Here is a 20,159-nt window from a genome sequence, read left to right on the forward strand (position 1 = left end):
AGCCTCTGCAATCAGACAACTCAAAGAGATAAAAGGCATCCAGGGGCACCTGGATGGCTCAGTTGGTTAAGCAACCAACTTTGGCTCAGGTCATGATCTCACAGTTCATGAGTTCGAGCCCCACGTCATGCTTTGTGCTGACAGCTCGGAGCCTGGAGCCTGCTTTGGATCCTTTGTCTCTCTCTCTGTCCCTCCCCCACTCACACTCTGTCTTTGCCTCAAAAAAAAACATTAAAAATTTTTTTTTAAAAAAAAAGGCATCCAAATTGGCCAGGAGGAGGTCAAACTTTCATCCTTCACAGATGACATGATACTCTATATGGAAAACCCAAAAGATTTCACCAAAAAACTGCTAGAATTGATTCATGAATTCAGCAAAGTTGCAGGAAATAAAATCAACACACAGAAATTGGTTGCATTCCTATATACCAACAATGAAGCAACAGAAAGAGAAATCAAGGAATCGATCCCATTTACAGTTGCACAAAAAAACCTAGGAATAAATCTAACCACAGAGGTGAAAAATCTATGCTCTAAAAGCTATAGAAAGCTTATGAAAGAAATTGAAGAAGACACAAAAAAATGGAAAAGCGATTCCATGCTCCTGGATAGGAAGAATAAATACTGTTAAAATGTCAATACTACCCAATGCAATCTATATATTCAAAGCAATCCCTATCAAACTAACACCAGCATTCTTCACAGAGCTAGAACAAATAATCCTAAAATTTTTATGAAACCAGAAAAGACCCTGAATAGCCAAAGCAATCTTGAAAAAGAAAACCAAAGCAGGAGGCATCACAATCCCAGACTTCAAGCTACACTACAAAGCCGTAATCATGAAGACAGTATGGTACTGGCACAAGAACAGACACTCAGATCAATGGAACAGAATAGAGAACCCTGAAATGGACCAGCAAATGTATGGCCAACTAATCTTTGACAAAGCAGGAAAGAATATCCAATGGAATAAAGACAGTCTCTTCAGCAAGTGGTGCTGGGAAAACTGGACAGCGACATGCAGAAGAATGAACCTGGACCACTTTCTTACAGCATACACAAAAATAAACTCAAAATGGATGAAAGACCTCAATGTAAGACAGGAAGCCATCAAAATCCTTGAGGAGAAAGCAGGCAAAACCTCTTTGATTTTGCCCGCAGCAACTTCTTACTCACCACGTCTCCAGAGGCAAGGGAAACAAAAGCAAAAATGAACTTCTGGGACCTCATGAAAATAAAAAGCTTCTGCACAGCGAAGGAAATAATCAGCAAAACTAAAAGGCAACTGACAGAATGGGAGAAGATATTTGCAAATGACATATCAGATAAAGGCTTATGATCCAAAATCTATAAAGAGCTTATCAAACTCAATACCCAAAAAACAAATAATCCAGTGAAGAAATGGGCAAAAGACATGAGTAGACGCCTCTTCAAAGAAGGCATCCACATGGCCAATTGACACATGAAAAAATGCTCAACAGCACTCATCGTTAGGGAAATACAAGTCAAAACCACAATGAGATTCTGACTCACACTTGTCAGAATGGCTAACATTAACAACTCAGGCAACAACAGATGTTGGTGAGGATTAAGAGAAAGAGGATCTCTTTTGCATTGTTGGTGGGAATGAAAGCTGGTGCAACCACTGTGGAAAACAGTATGGAGTTTCCTCAAAAAACTAAAAATAGAACCTACCACCCAGCAATTGCACTTCTAGGCATTTACCCATGGGATACAGGTGTGCTGTTTCGAAGGGACACATGCACCCACTGTTTATAGCAGCACTACCAACAATAGCCAAAGTATGGAAAGAGCCCAAATGGCCATTGATGGATGAATGGATAAAGAAGATGTGGTATATATATACAATGGAGTATTACTCAGCAAGCAAAAAAGAATTAAATCTTGCCATTTCCAACTACGTGGATGGAACTGGAGGGTATTATGCTTAGTGAAATTAGTCAGTCAGAGAAAGACAAAAATCGTATGACTTCACTCATATGAGGACTTTAAGAGACAAAACAGATGAACATAAGGGAAGGGAAACAAAAATATAAAAACAGGGAGGGGAAAATACAGAAGAGATTCACAAACTGAGGGTTACTGGAGGGGTTGTGGGAGGGTGGATGGGCTAAATGGGGAAGGGGCATTAAGGAATCTACTCCTGAAATCATTGTTGCACTATATGCTAACTAATTTGGATATAAATTTTAAAAAAATAGAAAATAAAATTAAGAAAATGAAGCAATGTTATTTAGTAGAATTCAAAAATATTCCAAGAAATGTTATTTTTTAATCTGATGCTAGGGTTTTACTTGTCATTACATACCTTGATATTAGAAAGAGACAGAAAATACAGGTTGATGTAGAGAAGGGCATACAATTAAAATGGAGGATGGTGAGTATACCCCAGGCCCTTGACTTTTACCTCTGTCCTGACACACTGAAAAGTTTGGTTGCATTTAAAAATACTTATTATTATTGAGTTTCCACTTTCCATAGATACATAATACCTTCTTCCTTTCATGAAGTCCTTCTCAATTCTTAGACAGAGGTACACTCTATACACTTGTGTGTTTCTACTGTGCTCATATCTGCCGGTGGTACATTTTTCTGTCTGGTTGCAGCAAGCCAAAACCTTTTCTTATGGCTTTCCATTTAGTCTTCATGCCCTTTATAAGTGTATTTGCATCGTTCCTCATTCATGTAGTCTAAAATCCTACATTGACCCATCAACTTAACTTGCTTAGTATGGTAATTGCTGAGCAGAAAAAACTTAATTGCTTTGTAAAACTGTAATGCAAATTATTCAACAGGGGCCTCTCCTAATTACAGTCTGGTAATTTGTGTTTTACAATATTCACTAACTCATATAACAGGTACTGCAGTGTTACATTATAGATATATATCTAATAACCACTCTTTAGCATTTGGTAATTTAGTCCCTTATGAATTTTAGGAAGAAAGTGACTATGGAGTGGGTAAAATCTCTCTTGTTAGCTTTTTGATAATTAGTTATTACCTTATTTCATTTGATCTAAGAGATCATTGATTTTTTCAAGGTAACCATTCGTTTACACACCACTAAGAAAAGAAAAATTACAGCTAAAATTGGCGTTCTTCTATTCCACGATGAACCTCCATTTCAGACTGGTAAAATATTTTTAAATGTTCATTTTAATGTCCATGAAGTATGATAAATAAAATGATTTCTCCACTTGTCAAAAATATAGCTCAGTATTCAACAGCATATCTTCATGAAATTCTCTAGAATATATCCTTAATAAATGTCACATAAACTACAGTAGAATGCATTTAAATGTGCGTGAAAAATGACGTATCGAGGACCCATTCTAATAGGAGAAAGGTTTAAAGTACTTTTCTGCTCTTGTTCTCATCCAGCAAATTCCTAGATCTACATACACCCTGGCCAACATAAACTCGGGCAAGAATCTACTGGGCTCTCTAAAAATGGTATTTACAGAAAATTAGGCAATTTTTCTAAGATACCTCCCAACCTTGCATTTACAAAAGAGAATTATGTGTTTGTAAGTAGGAGTATTATAAGGTCTGCTCAGCTTTCTTCAAGATGTCTTGATGAATAACAAAAAATAAATTATCACTAGAGTAACTGGTTTTGTCTTGAATTCTATAATCAACCATGACAATCTTTGGATGACAATAAAAATCTGTATCTGAACAGGATTTAATAAGGAATGGCACCGGAGAACAATGTGTACATATTACTATAAACAGTACCTTGATTGAATTTCATACAGCATAGAAAAGTATTGCCTTATCCTAAGTAACTCAAAATAAATATTTAACACGTATTTCCACACTAATTAGTTACTGAACATCTAGTTATTTTTCATGCAACCCTTGTTTCTAAGTCTTAGGAAGTGTTAGTCAAACAAGGAACAAATGAGAGAGATGAATTCCAACCATGTCTAAACTCCAAAAATCAATTTAGGAAAAAAAGGCTGATTTAGGGAATGCCATAGATTCTGTACTATGTAATTACACATTATTAAAATCAGTGAACCACAATTTTTCTGTTGTTTGAATTCTTTTATTTTAGAGAGAGGGAGAGAGAGAGAGAAGGAGGGAGAGACAGAGAGAGAGAGATCACTAGTGTGGGAGGGGGCAAAGAGAGAGAGAGAATTCTAAGCAGGCTCTATGCTCAGTGCAGAGCCTGATGCTAGGTTCAATCCCACTACCCTGGGATCATGACCTGAGTCAAAATCAAAAGCTGGATGGATGATCAACTGACTGAGCTGCCCAGGTACCCCTCTGTTGTTTGAATTTTGAATGTGCATACTTAACTAAAACAATGCAGCTATTTTGTTTTTAAATATCTTTACTATAGAATTTATAGTCATCACTTGTAGGTATATCTGTTTTGTTAAACTGTAAGCTCTCCATCAAAGGAATTCTGTCTTATGTAATATTTGATATATTCAAAATAGTGTTAACAAATGTGTGATATGTCTTAATAATTATAAAATGGAAGGCTATGAACACATGACTCAACCTAAGAACATGTATATTCCCAACATGACTAATGCCTGATGCTCCATGTAATCTCCCTGACTCCATATTTCTCCCATCACCACTTCTCTTCCACCTCAATTTTGTTGTTCATGCTTTTGCTATCTTATGCTATAGTGCTGTTCTCTCATGGGTGACTTCTGAAGGGATATATAATTTTTTGAGCTTTGAAGTATGTTATCAAGTCATTTTCCTAACATCCATCTGTGACATTGCATGTCTCTGTAGCTCATTCATTTCTGTTTTACAAAATCCCACTGTTTGGATTTCCCCAGATTTACTTATCCCACTCTCCTAAAGATGAGGTTTGTGCCCAGGGTGTTGTGTTTGCTACTGTGACAAGACACAACAAACATTCATTTTCAGTCTCCTGGAAAATCAGTAGGCATTTCTCTAGTGAACACACACACACGCACACACACACACACAGAGGGAGAGAGAGAGAAAGGGAATTGTTGTGTTATATAATGTGTCTAACTTTATACATTAATGCTTTCTTTTTTTTTTTTTAATTTTTTTGACGTTTTATTTATTTTTGAGACAGGGAGAGACAGAGCATGAACAGGGGAGGGTCAGAGAGAGGGAGACACAGAATCCGAAACAGGCTCCAGGCTCTGAGCTGTCAGCACAGAGCCTGACGCAGGGCTCGAACTCACGGACCGCGAGATCATGACCTGAGCCAAAGTCGGAGGCTTAACCAACTGAGCCAACCAGGCGCTCCTACATTAATGCTTTCTAAAGGTGAACGACACATCTACCAGAAGTATAAAATAGGGGCGCCTGGGTGGCGCAGTCGGTTAAGCGTCCGACTTCAGCCAGGTCACGATCTCGCGGTCCGTGAGTTCGAGCCCCGCGTCAGGCTCTGGGCTGATGGCTCGGAGCCTGGAGCCTGTTTCCGATTCTGTGTCTCCCTCTCTCTCTGCCCCTCCCCCGTTCATGCTCTGTCTCTCTCTGTCCCAAAAATAAATAAAAAATGTTGAAAAAAAAAAATTAAAAAAAAAAAGAAGTATAAAATATACCCATTTTCAATACTTTTGCCAACATTCAGTATAGTCAGGACTCTTGAATTTTTCAGTGTTGTTGTTATCTTTTATGTTTTAAGCAGTCTAAGGATATAAAATGCTCTCTTATTGTGGTATCAAATTCCAGATTTCTGATCACTAATGGGATTGCGCTCATATTTTCCTAAGCTCATTCACGTTTTTTTCTCTTTCTTGAAATGTCTTTTCATTTATTTCACTTATATTCAGGGCTGAATCATTTTCATACATATTTTATCAGCACATTTTTTTGAAATTCATCCATTTTATGAGTGTCAGTAGTTCTTTTCTTTTTATTGTTGATGGCATCCCATTGTATACATGTAAGGCAATTTGTTTATTCATTCACCTGTTGAGAGTTTTTGGCTATTATGAATAAAGCTGCTACAAACATTTGTTTATAGACAGCCTTTGTCTGAACAGAATGTTTTCATTTCTCTTGGATAAATAGCTAGGAATAAATTTTAGGGATCATTTGGTAAGTATATGTTTAACATTTTAAGAAGCTGTCAGAAAGTTTTTCAAAGTGGTTATACAATTTTCATTCCCACTGGTAACATACAATGTTATACAGTCATGTCAGTCCTCCCTCCTGCTCAATGTCGTCAGTATGTTTTATTACAACTATTCCAGTGGATATGTGCTGTTACTTATTGGGGCTTAATGCTGCATTTTAGAGCAATTTACAGCATTGAGTGTCTTTCATATGCTTATAGGTCATTTTTTATCTTGTAGATGAAGTGTTCAAATGCCTTTGCCAATTTGGGGGGGCATTATTTCTATATTATTGAATTGTGAGTGTTCTTTATATATTATAAGTTAAAGCCCCTTTTCAGATATAGCCATCACAGATGCTTTCTCCCACTTTGTGGCTTGTATGTACATTTGCTTAACAATACTTTTGAATATCATAAGACCTTCATTTAATAAAACATTGTTTCTTTTTTATGGTTCATGTTCATTTCTTTTTTGCATTTTATCTATAAAATTTGTCAAGCCCAAGTTTGCAAAGATTTTCATCTACTTTTTCCTCAAGAAATTTCTATAACTTTGCCTTTATTTAGGTCTATATTCCATAATTCATATTAATATTGTCATATGGTATGAGGTGAAGGTGAGGGTTTATGTTTGCCAAAATATGTCTTTATTATTCAATACCTTTTGTTGAAAATATTCTGTATATTTTCTCCCATTAAAATACTGTATGTAGAGACTTTTGATAAAAATAAATTGATCATGTACATGTGTATCGATTTCTACATTCTCTTCTGTTTCATTGACCTATACAAATTTCCCCATAGTAAGTCTTAAAATCAGGTAAGATTATTGTAGCTTGGTTATTCTTTAACAAAATTGTTTGGCTATTCTAGTTCCTCTGCATGTCCATATAACTTATAGAATCACCATGATAATTTTCATGTTAAAGTCTACTGGGATTTGATTGGAATTGCACTGAATCTATATATCAATTTGGTCATAATAGATACTTTGGCATTGTTGAATCTTCTGATTCCTAAAAAGCACACATCTTTACATTAATGTACATATTCTGTAATCTCTCTCAGGATCAAAATAGTATTTGGTATTATTACCTTTTAAAATTTCAATTTATCAGCATGCCTGGGTGGCTCAGTTGGTTAAGCGTCTGACTTTGGCTCAGGTCATGATCTCACGGTTCATGGGTTTGAGCCCCATGTCAGGCTCTGTGCTGACAGCTCAGAGCCTGGAGCTTGCTTCTGATTCTGAATTCTGTGTCTCCCTCTCTCTCTGCCCCTCCATTGCTCATGCTCTGTCTCTCTCAAAAATAAACATTAAAAAAATTTTTATTTCAATTTCTCATAATTCATTGCCTGAATTTCTAAATACAATTGTTTTTTGCACATTGACTATGTATGTTATAACCTTGTTAAACTCATATTTTATATCTAGTAGTTGTGGTTTTGGTTTGTTTGGTTTTTACATTGGCTTGGATTTCCTATATATACAATCATATATCTGAGAATAAAGACGATACTACTTATTTTCCTATCTCCATGTTTTATCATTTTTCTTTTCTTATTTCACTGGTTAGGATCTCCAGTAGAAATGGTAAAAGTGGCCACCATTGTTTTGTTCCTGATCTTAGGAAGAATACTTCTCATTGTGAAATGTGATGTTAGTAGAGGTTTGCTGTATATTGTTGGATTTTTGTTAACTTTTTAAAATAATTATTGCATCCATTTTTATAAGATATACTGGTTTCTGGTTTTTGTTTTTCTTGTAATGTCTGTTTATAATTTGGGCATCAGACTAGTGCTGGTCTGTTTGAGCGAGTTGAAAAGTAATATTATTTTCTTCAATTCCCTGGAAGAGTTCATGTAGATTTGGTTTTTTTTTTTTTTCTTAAATATTTGGTAGACTGCATTAGTAAAGCCCGTTATGACTATACTTCTCTTCATGGAAAGTTCTTTCTAATTGAGATATAAATTTACATTGGTTACAGAAGTGTAACATAATGATTTAATATATGCACACATTATAAAATAATCAGCATAATAAATTTAGTTAACATCCATCACGACTCATTTTTACAGATTTTTTCTTGGGATATCTTTTAAGATCTTCTCTCTTAACAACTTTAAAATGTACAATATAGTATTATTAACTACGGCCACCATGCTGTACATTACAGCATAAGACTTACATATTTCATAATTGAAGTCTGTATCATCTGACTATCTTCACCCATTTTACCTATGCCTCACTTCCTGCCTCTCTCAACAACCAATTTGTTGTTTGTATTTATGAGTTTGTTTTTAGTTTTAGTTTTTTTGTTCTTTGTTTCCACATACAGTGAGATAATACGGTATTTATCTTTCTCTGTCTCACTTATTTAACTAAGTATAATGCCTACAAGGTCCTTCCATGTCACAAATGGCAAGATGCCATTCTTTATTATGTCTGAATAATGTTCCATTGTATGTATATACCACATTTTATTCATCCGTCCATTGGTGGACACATGTTGTTTTCATATCCTGGCTATTATAAATAATGTTGCAGTGAATATGGGGGTGCAGATATCTTTCTGAATTAGTGTTTTTGTTTTTCCCTGGCAAATACCCCGATGTAGAATAGCTAGATCTTATGGTAGTTCTTTCTTTAATTTTTTGAAGAACCTCCATACTGTTTTCCATAGTAGCTACACCAATTGACGTTTCCATATAGAAAAGTTTTTAATTACAATCAAATTTCTTTAATAGATAAAGAACTATATCTTGAGTGAGCTATTTGTGTCTCTCAAGGAATTTGTCCATTTCATCTAAGTACTGCATTTATGAACTTTGAGTCATACACAATATTTTCTTATTTTCCTTTAAATATCTTATGATCAGTAGTGATATCCCCTTTCTAATGTCTAATAAATATAATTTGGGTGTTTGCTTACTTTTTCTCAATCAGGATACCTGGGGTTTCTTTATTTTGTTGATTTTCCCCAAAGATCAGCTTTTGATCTTCTTGATTTTCTCTAACTTCTCATTGGGTAGTTACGTTGGAAACAAATTCAATTTTTGTTTTAAAAAGCCTATATTTGTCTTCATTTTGTGAATATATATTTTCACTGGACATTGAATATTATGTTGTCAGTATTACTTTGTTAACACTCTGGGGGAAGACATCATTCTATTTTCTTGGATAGACAATAAACTTGGATCACATAATTTGTGATGAGCAGTATAGTTTTCTCCTTTTAGTTTCTCTATTGAAAAGGATTCAAACTTTCTCTGTGGATTGTCTAGAGAGTAGAGAATATTTTAGGCTTTGTAGGCAAGATAAGGTTTCTGTTGCATGTTTTTGTTGTTTTAAATGTTTAAAAATTAAAACTATCCATAGCTTGAGAATTATACAAAAACAGATCATGAATTGTATTTGGTCCAAGGTCCATAGTTTGCTGACTCCTTCTCTGCAGTAATTATCATATTATGTTTTTGAAATTTTTCTGTTTAAAACTGTTTTCCAAAAATTTAAATGTGTGTGTGTTTGTTGTACTTTATGTTGACATACACATATATTACACTACTTGATAATGTCCCACCAATCACTGAAGCCCTGCTTATTTTATTCAATTTCCTCCCCCTTCAGGCTTTATTTTGTACACTTTCAAAAAGGTTTTCTTTTCTTCTGCAGAATCTCATCTATTTTCAATGCCCTTCAGTGGAATTTTAATTTACAAACTTCACTTTTCATCTCTAAGAATTATATTTTCTCCTTTTTTTTTCATTTATCCATGTATTTAAATTCTTTAGATTAGTTAAAAGGTATGTTTTCTTTTTAGCATTTTAACATCTTTATTGATGGGTCGCTTGCATACAACAAAAGTCAGTAGTTTTGAGTGTACAATTCAATGATTTTTACCAGGTTTCAGTATTATTCAACCATCACCACAACAAAGTTTTTGTATATTTCCATCACCCAAAGAGAGCATATGTTCCCTTTTGTAGTCAACCTCCTGTCTCACCCCTATCCCTGGAAACTACTCATCTATTTTCTGTCCCTATGGATTTGCCTTATCTGAATGTTCCCTATAAATAGAAACATATATTTGAAACTTTACCTAGCACAGTGCCTTTTAACCAGGAGTAATTTGACATCTAAGGGATATTCTCCAATGTTTACAAATATTTCTAGATGTGACAACTGGGGTAGGTTCTACTGGGATCTAGTAGACAGAAGTCAATGATGCTAATAAATATCTTACAATGCAAAGGATAGTCCACACGCAACAGAGAATTATCTAGCCTCCAAATTCCATGCTACCAGGATTGAAAAACTCTGACATAGCATAATCATTTTGAGATTTATCTACATTATGACTTACATCTGTTGTTCAGTCTTTTTTATTGCCAAATAGTTTTCCATTTTGTGGATATATATATATATATATATATACACACATACAGCATTTTGTTTATTCATTAACATTGAATGGATATTTGAATTGCTTCTGTGTTTGGTATCTTTTGAATATTGCTACCATGGACATTTGTGTACAAAACTCTTTATGGAGATATATTTTAATTTCTCAAACCTAGGACCAGAATTCTGGATCCTATAAATATTATTTTTGTATTATCAGCCATTCATATATCCTTGAATGTGTATCTATTCAAATCTTATGCTGATTTTTAAATTGGTTTTTATGTCTCATTATTATTTGGTTTTTAGGGTTTTTAAAATATATTTTAGATATAAATTCTTCATCAGATATATGATTTATAAATATTTTCTTCCAGTCTGTGACTTGCATTTTTATTTTCTTAATAATAGTTTTTCAAGCACAAACACACACACATCAAGAGTAGTAAGTATATTAATATGACTTTAAAAATTATCAGAAAAATATATGATATAAACATAAAGGAGAGTTAATATAGAATATTTCACTTAGCATTTTTTAAATCCTAAATTTGGAAAGCTCTAATGTACTCCCTTTTCTGTTTCTAACGAGATCTTCAGATAAGGCATTTACAATGGAGCTTTTTTTTTTTTTTTTTTTTTTTTTTTTACTTCTCTGTTTAATGATCTCGATGGGGAATGAATTTAGAATCTGTTTTGTTTGGTCTGTTTCTCTTTTGAAGTTATAACCAGACATCTAAGAGAACTTTCCTTTCATAATTGAAACCAATCTGCTTGTGTTCTATCTTCTAGAGATAAAAATAACCTGGCTCATATCCTTTACAAAAGAAACCTGTCTTGAAAACAAGCTTTTCAAGCATCTGAGTCCTCTTTTCTCCAAGGTAAACACTACACCCTGTGCTTGCCATAGTGTTTAACGTTTTCAGTCCTGAGCAGTTTGAAGATCATTAAAACACTTTTCATTTTCTCCACATACCTTTCAAAATGAATAGATACTCCTAATAAAAGACAGCCATATTTGCATTTTTAAAACATGGGCATCGTTAAACTTTCAATAATACAAAGTTACGATTAATATATGCATGAATATGAGTTTGGATTTATTTTTATTTTATTTATGAACAGCCACATAAGTTTTGCCCTGTTGATATGCATATATTCATGGTGGGCCATTTGTTATTATGCTGAAAAACTATTATTTATTCTAGTATTATAAAAGTTACCCTAAATAAATAAGTTTAATATTTATAAAAACTCTGTCTTCAACATGTAGTACTGAATAATACTCATTGTACATTCAAGAAAAATATGCCTTTGAGTATTCTAAAATTTAAAAAAGCTTATTAACTAATAAGAATACATGATTGAGAATAATGTATCATCAAAACAATCATGTTTGAAAAGATATTTTAAAAATGAACAAAATGCATATATTTCAATAGACAATACACTAATTGGTTAGTTATTGTGTCATGTGGTTGCCATAAATTTGGGACTGTTTTTCTATGTGTGGGCCCTATGGTGGATACTAATGTGAAAAGAATATGTTGAAGAAAAGAAACAGTATTTAATGAACAATCCATTAACGGTCCTATAATATTGAGAACCAAATATGTAGTAAGTGCTGATGTTAAACATAAATAAAACAAAAGTGAATAAGATAAGCAGTTATGAAATGTAATATCTATTGGGGAAAAATTCCTTCATACAAAAAATATTCTGTACATGTTTCATATAATCCTTATAAGAACTTTATGAGATTTATTTAATTATCTCCATTTAACAAATAAGCAACCTAACCCTTAGAAGGATACCGTTCTATACCCAAATACATGGAAAGAAGAGTCATGTTCTAATCCATGTTTTCTAACTGTAACATAAATTTATTTCCTACACACTTTATACAACAGCCAATATGTTTAAAAGTAAGACTCATAAAAGTCTCTAAGATTAGAAATAAGGCAAGGTTGTCCTTTCACACTGCTATTCAACATGGGGCTGCAAGTTTTAGTCGGTGCATTAAGGCAAGAAAAGGCCCTAAAAATCATTCAGGTTGAAAGGAAAGAAATAAAACTGTTTCTACTTACAGATGACATTATGGTCTATTTAGAAAACTCAAAAAAATCTATACATAAACTCAGAACTAATAAGTGAGCTGAGCAAGGTTAAATGTTGCAAGATTAACATAAAAAATCGATTGCATTTCTACATGTTAACAATTACCCACTGGTATTAAAAATGCAGTGAGTTTACAATTGCTCAGAGAAAGGAAACACTTAGAGATAAATCAAATAAAAGTAAACAGTATGCTGAAAGTTACAAAACACTGATGAAAGAAATCAAAGAAGATACAAATAAGATCACAGAAGACATATGATGTTTGTGGATTGAACAATTAGGATGCCATTCTCCCCTAATAAATACATAATTTAATGTGATTTCTACCAAAATCCCAATAAAAATTTTGTTGATGTAGAATTTATATGGAAAGACAAAGAAACTAGAATAACTAAAACAGTTTTGAGAATGAAAAATGAAGTTGGAGAAATCAGTCTACCTGGTTTTAAAATTTATTATGGAAATTGACAGATGGATAGACACATACATAGATCAATGGAAAAGAACCAAGAACCCAGAAACAGAACCACACAATATACCCACCAGATTTTTGACCAATTGCAAAAGTAATTCAATGGAGGAAGGTAGTCCTTTAAAAACAAATGACACTATGGCAGGCAGTTGATCATATATAGGCAGAAAAAATGAATTTCAACCTAAGTCTCACACTTTATTAAGAAGTTAACTCTGGGGCACCTGGGTGGCTCAGTCGGTAAAGCATCTGACTCTGGATTTGGCTCAGGTCATAATCTCACACTTCACAAGTGCCAGACCTGAGTTGTGCTCTGTGTTGACAGTTAACTGCTTGGGAATCTCTCTCCCTCTCTTTCTGCTCCTCCCTGACTCTCTCTCTCTCTCTCTCTCTCTCTCTCTCTAAATAAATCAATAAATTTAACAAAAAGAAGTTAACTCAATATGGATCTCAGATTTAAATGCAAGACATAAAATTATAAATTTTTAGAACCAAAGAACATCAGATCTCAAGCTAGGCATAGAAGTTTTGGACCTATTACCAAAAACATAATTCATAAAAAGAGAAAAACTGATAATTTGGACTTTATCACAAGGAAAAATGTTTGTTTGGCAAAACCCTACTAAGAGGATGAAAACGCAAGGTACCTACTGAGAGAAAAAAATTCACAAATCACATACCCAACAAAGCACTAGCACCTAGAATATATGAAGAACTCTCAAAATTTAACTGTAAAAACAAGCAAACAATTCAATTTGAAAATTGGCAGAGGACGTGATAAAACATTTCATCAAAGAGAATAGGTGGAGAGTAAATTAGCCATGTGGGTCATCAAAATTAAAAGCGTGATGGGATACCACTATAAACCTATCAAATTGACTAAAGAATTTTAAGAAGTGACAACATAAAGTATTTGTGAGGATACAGAGAAACTCTATCACTCATAAACTGCTGGTAGGCACACAAAATGGTACAGCCCCTCTGGAAAACAGTTTGGCAGTTTCTTAAAAATCTTAACATGAACTGGTGTTCGCTTTGGCAGGACGTACTAAAAATCTTAACACGAACAAGCATGCAACCTAACAATTTCACTCCAAAACACTTGCCCCAGAGAAATAAAGACTTCTGTTCACACAAAAATTGCAAATTGCAAAAAAAAAAAAAAAAAAACCAAACAAAAAATAAATATTCATAGCAGCTCTATTCATTACAGCAGAAAATGGGAAACCTCGATATTTTTCAACAAAGGATTAAACAAATTAATAAATCCATACTATGTATTTCTAGTCAGCAATGGAAAGGATTGGAGTATTAAGCTATTAAATTCAATAATTTGAATGTATCTCAAGGACATCATTATGAATGAAAAAAGCCATTCATCCTATACAATATGATCCTATTTATATATTTGAAATGATTACATTATAGGAATGCAACATAGGTTAGTGTTTGTCAAGGTTTAAGTAAAATGTGTTGGCAGGACAGAAATGGAAGTGGTTCTAAAAGGGCAACAGGAGAGATTCTTGTGTTCCAGAAATGTTCTCCATCTGTCAATATCTTATAGTTTTGTCTTATAGTTTTTTAATGATGTTACCTTGGGAGAAACTGGTCATAGATGCATGGTATTTCTCTGTATTACTTTTTAAAAATCCATGTTAATATACAGTTATCTCAAAATATAAAATTTAATTAAAAAAAAGAGTAATGGTGAGGTAACAAATGAAGTTCAGCTAGAAAAGGAGCCATGTGGCTTAAAATCAAGAGATATTTCCATGACTTATGCCCTTGGAATCAGCAGTTGGTAACTTGGATCCTATAACTTAAGCTGGTCAAGGGGTATCAAAAGAAGTTTAGAAAGGTAACTTATATCATATCATATCATAAGATATGAAAATAAGAGTAAAAATAAGAAAAAAGCATGAAAAAAGATATTAGACTTATCATCTAGACACTTTTATAATTTAATTGTGTTTAATACAATTCTGGTAAATAAAATTCTAATAATGTGTATTTGATGTCCTTTTAATAAAAAAGTATATTTGAATGTGATTATAATTAAATACTTTGATAAATTTGATCTAAAGAGTTTATAATGCTTAAATATTTAGAGCTATTTGTTTATTAAATTCACAAGTCCCGAATCGTCTCCTAATATTTAGAAGAATATCACTGAACAGGTTTTGTCATTAGTAAATTGATCTTTGAACAATCATGTTTGTTGGTAGTTGACATCTTTTCCTATGCTCTCAAGCTCCTTACTCATTACGCAATGCCACAAACACTGAGAACTTTTTTTTTTTTTTAACACTGAGAACTTTTTAATTTCACAGAGAGATCAAAAGAATTCAGGACCTCAGCTCTTGTACCATTTATCTTTGTTTTTGGTTTCTTGGCCTGTTTCCTTTTTGTTTTCTACTTTCTTTTCCTTGTGGGTATGTGTTTCCTCCACATTGCTAATAAAATTACAGGGAGTGTTTGAGATAATGGAAGAGATTGAGTTGTCAAATCAGACTCCCACGAGGTAGAGAACTACTAATAGGCTGTAGTAAAAATTTAAGCCGGGGTGCCTGGGTGGCTCAGTTAGTTAAGCGTCCAACTCTTGATCTCAGTTTAGGTCTTGATCTCAGTGTTGTGAGTTCAAGCCGTGAGGTGGGCTGTGTACTGGGCATGAAGCCTACTCAAAAAAAAAAAAAAAAAAAAAAAATCAAGCACACTAGTAATCCTGAGACACAGGTAGCACAGAGGTCCCAGGTCCTTTCTTGTTGTATTGGATACAGTCCGTCCAGATTAACACATGAATTCTCTAAGTAAAGTAAGTCTTTAAGTCCCTAGCTAGATTTTTTTTTTTTTTTTTTTTTTTTTTGTATACAGAAGAGAGCTATTTTGGTCATGAGACATTTCATTTTATGCTCAGTGACTAATTTTTGTGTCACTTTCTGAAGAGCCACGATCCAGAAATAAATGAATCCTAAGACATGAGCAGTCCTAGACAGCCAGAACCGTCCTGATAAAAGTGTTCCCTGATATGACTCTCCTATTAGAAATATTGGTTTCTCTGCCAGTTCACCTGCCATTATCAGATTTATAATGAGATTTAGCTAGGTCACCCTCTGTCTTTCCCGGGGATGCACTTTTTGAGAGGAGAGACTGCTTTGCACACCCGCTGCTGGTTTATTTGTGCCCCAGGGCTTAACATAATACAACCCACACTCTAAGTTCTTCCCAAATTGACTGTTCTTCATGTTCTTCTGGACCCGTCTGCTCCAGCTACGTCGTGGTTATTTAGTCCTTAATGCCACAAGGCAATACCAGTTTGAGGTTAGCTTCAGGTGACCTCAGTTTTCGCCCTACCAGCTGAATGACTCTTTCTTCGTATCTTCCTTTCCTCTACCGTAAAACAAGAGGGTCATAACAGACGGTTTTTAAAGAGGCTTTGATTTATTTTATTCATTTGATACATACTCTTTTTTTTTTTCTTTCATGACAAGCAAATCCCTGTTACTTCAGGTCACTTTCCAATGGCGACCTCCCACTCCAGTTTTCAGCTGACGGCTCAAATTTACAAGCAACAAATTTAAAAAGCATCATCCTAGCTGCATCTCATTTTATTCCAGTGATTTATTGGATACTCTACCTTGATACTCTAGATTTCAGAAACTGATAAAATGATTAGATGGCTTTCCCCCCACCCCCTTCCTTTATATTCTCTGAGTTTGTTAGAGACAGGCAGTTTATTTCCTTCCTATTTGGCGCATTCATGAAATGGCATTAAGTAATAAAATGAATAAACTCTTAGAGAATCCAGATACCATATACTTGGTAGCTGGTTGATAGTGTATCACAGGATTTGTGCTATTTAGTATTAATATTATCTATGTCGTCCTAAAATCACTATGTCAGGGGGAAAACGAGGTAATAATTATGCTGCCCCAAGGATTCCCTACGTTGTCATGTTGCAAAAAATTGTTGTAATTGTATGTGGTTGCTGATATCTTCCATAAGTGGGTACCATGGTGTCTTGTCGACTAGCAATAACCATTCATTAATCTTAATGTTTATAACTATTTTCATGTACAGTTAATGGTGGTGGCCAGTTAAGACATACCTTAAAATGTAGCAGGATGTGATTCTCCATATGACATTTCTAATTACAGCCAGAGTAGGCTGATTACAGCCCTCCTAGACATATTTAAAAAGCCTCAAATCTAGGAACACATTTTGTTTGGACAACTGATAAATAACAGTGACAGACGGAGCAGCCTGCTGGGTAGCAATTGGAAAAGCAAAGAGCTGAGAAGTGCATAAAATCCACCAAAAAAAAAATGTTATGTGTTTTAGCTGTCTTAACTTTTTACCTGTTTCACCTGAAGCTTCTGTGTTTCCCTCTGTGACTACCCCACCTCTCCTTTTGCTTGATCCAGAAACCTTGGACCTTTCCTCCTCTCATACCCCAGATCCAACCCAAAGGGAATGTCAGAGAAAACCAGAGGCAGACAGAGGTTAAAATGGCGAAGGAAAATTTTATTCAGGATAATTGCAGTAAGGGAGAAGACACCTCAGTGTAGAACTGAGCTCCGTTTCTTTCCTTTACTTTTTATGTTTAATATTTTTAAGAATAAGATCAGAGGGGGTTAAGAGAGAAAGAGAGAGAGGGAGAGAGAGAGAGAGAATCCAAAACAAGCTCAGACCTGTCAGCACAGAGCCAGACACAGGTCTCAAACTCACAAACCTTGAGATCATGACCTGAGATGAAGTCAGACACTTAACCAACTGAGCCACCCAGGCATCCCATGGCCTCTGTTTCCAATACAACAGGGACAAGTGGGGATTTATGGCCAGGAAGCAGGGGAATCAGTGGATGGAAAATTTACCAAGAAAAGACATGAAATCTAGGAAGAATTCTGACTGCACCAACCTAAGAGGATTTCTGCTGAAAGCTGGTCAGTTTGACCAGATACCAAGGGTGAAGAGTTAGGAATCCTGATCAGATATCAAGGGTGATCTGGCAGGGTTCATGTTACAACTGGATTTTACAAGGAAGTGCACAGATGGGCCTAGGAAGATGCAAGTGCCTGACTAAAGTTTGGTCAAGAATCTTTGTCAGGGAAACTTTCTGGCTCTACCATCACACCCATGTAACATTTAAAAATTTCTCTCCATGTCTATTGCCACCAGCTTGTCTGAGCTTTTTACCACTCACCTGAATGACTTCAAGAGCCTTCTCATGGCAATCCCTGCTTCTTCCCTCTCTCTCTCTGCTTCACCGAATACAGATTTTTACAATGTAAGTTAGATCCTTTTAAAATGTAGAATATCACTCCTGTCAACTCTTCTCTTTACACTTTGGTTCAAAACCCACCCCAGTTGCCAAGGAGCCGTTACTTGACCCACACTTTGACCTTTCCAGCTCTTCTCCCCCTGGCTCTCTCCCGCCGAGAACACCAGCCTCCTTGCTCCTCTCTTCTTCCAATTTGTGGTTAAATCTCAGCTATATAACAAGCCCTACCTTGAATTCCCTTTTCAACACTGCAATCTGCTACAGATCCTGCCCATTGTCAATCCCGTTAACGTGGCTCTACTTTTTCTTTTTTTCCACAATAACCACTTTTACCTTGTTATATGATTTATTCATGTTTATATTTATTAATTATTATCTTTCTCCTCCCTGATGTAAGCTCCACTGGATGGAAATCTGTTCTTTTCATGTATCCTAAACTTTTAAAACATATGTCTTGGCTCACTAAATATGTGTTCAACTAATGAACGAGCACAATTTATTTATTTGTTTCCAAACAATCACACTAAACCAAAAACATTTATATTGGATCTCACTCTGTGCTAGATGCTAGGGACACAAGAAATGATAATAAGTGCTTCCTGACCTAAAGGAAGTCACAGTCTAGTGGGAAAGGCAGACCATGAATAAATGACTATAATACCATGCTGAATGGATGCGGGTGTATGTATTAGGAACTTATGGCTCATGGTAGAGATCCATATTCCTCTTCCTTTTTATTCCAAGACAGTACTTTTGTGGCATCCTTTTATCCCGCACTACTATTTTTATTCCTTAGGCTCCATTTTATGATTAGTATACGGTTAGATAGAATGGATTCTTAGGATTTCAATACTATCAGGGCTCACCCAATGTGGAATACTAAGGCAATATCTTTGTTACAAAATGCCTAGGGAACTTGAAAAGTTCCCCATGATAATAGGTAGGTAGTCTAAGTTATATGGTGCCCAGAGGCAAGAAGAAGAAAATAAGATCATGAGATGACAGGCCCTGGGATGAGAGTCTCTATAATTGAGGTGATTGTGTTTGCTTTCTCTTTCTCCTCCATTGTCCCCAATTTATTATTTAGGAAAGTGGCTTGTTATGGAGATGATAAAACTGGGAAATATGTAACATATATAAAGCTGTCTGAAAGTGTATTATTTGAGCTGGGCTTCAGTTATTGTGGGATATGTCTTAATGATGTGAAGTAGCATCGTGAAGCCAATAATGTGCTTTTAAATATTGGAAGGCAACCAGCCTTTGTTTTCCTCTCCTCCTCCTTCTCCTCCTCCTCCTCCTTTTTAAAAGGTACAAGAATATTTACCGAAGCACACACATGACGGCAAAAACAAAGCAAATCACAACAAAGCCCTACAAAATTGGAAACAAAATTAGCGCCCATCAATCAATAATGGCTGAATCTACTTTGGTGTATCACCACTGCTGAATACAAGACAAATAAGAAAGCATACCGTAACAAATAGAACCAAGAAGCAGGTATGGGAATTCAATTATCTTCCATTAATCCAGGCATTAAAGACACTGGAGATGTGTACAATATCACTTTTTTTTAAGTTTATTTATTTATTTTGAGAGAGTGAGAACGTGCACATGTGTGTGCACACATGCAAGCAGAGGAGGGGAAGAGAGAGAGGGAGAGAGAGAATCCCAAGCAGACTCTGCACTGTCAGCACACACCCCAGCAAGGGGCTTGATGTCATGAACCGTAAGATCATGACCTGAACCAAAACCAAGAGTCAGATGCTTAGCCGACTGAACCATCCAGGTGCTCCTGTACAATGTC

At 34.9% G+C, this 20,159-nt stretch overlaps 1 long non-coding RNA gene across 1 annotated transcript in view; it reads left to right on the plus strand.

Annotated features, from left to right (window-relative positions):
- The window catches only part of LOC131503802 (uncharacterized), a 66,522-nt gene extending 46,676 nt beyond the window's left edge, over positions 1-19,846 (plus strand). The window contains exon 3 of the long non-coding RNA XR_009257618.1: positions 19,664-19,846. This is a non-coding gene — a long non-coding RNA (uncharacterized LOC131503802). The remainder of the gene's footprint in view (positions 1-19,663) is intronic.
- Positions 19,847-20,159: the final 313 nt, after the last annotated feature.

This window comes from Neofelis nebulosa, chromosome 2 (genome assembly GCF_028018385.1).
Source record: "Neofelis nebulosa isolate mNeoNeb1 chromosome 2, mNeoNeb1.pri, whole genome shotgun sequence".
Classification (NCBI taxonomy): domain Eukaryota; kingdom Metazoa; phylum Chordata; class Mammalia; order Carnivora; family Felidae; genus Neofelis; species Neofelis nebulosa.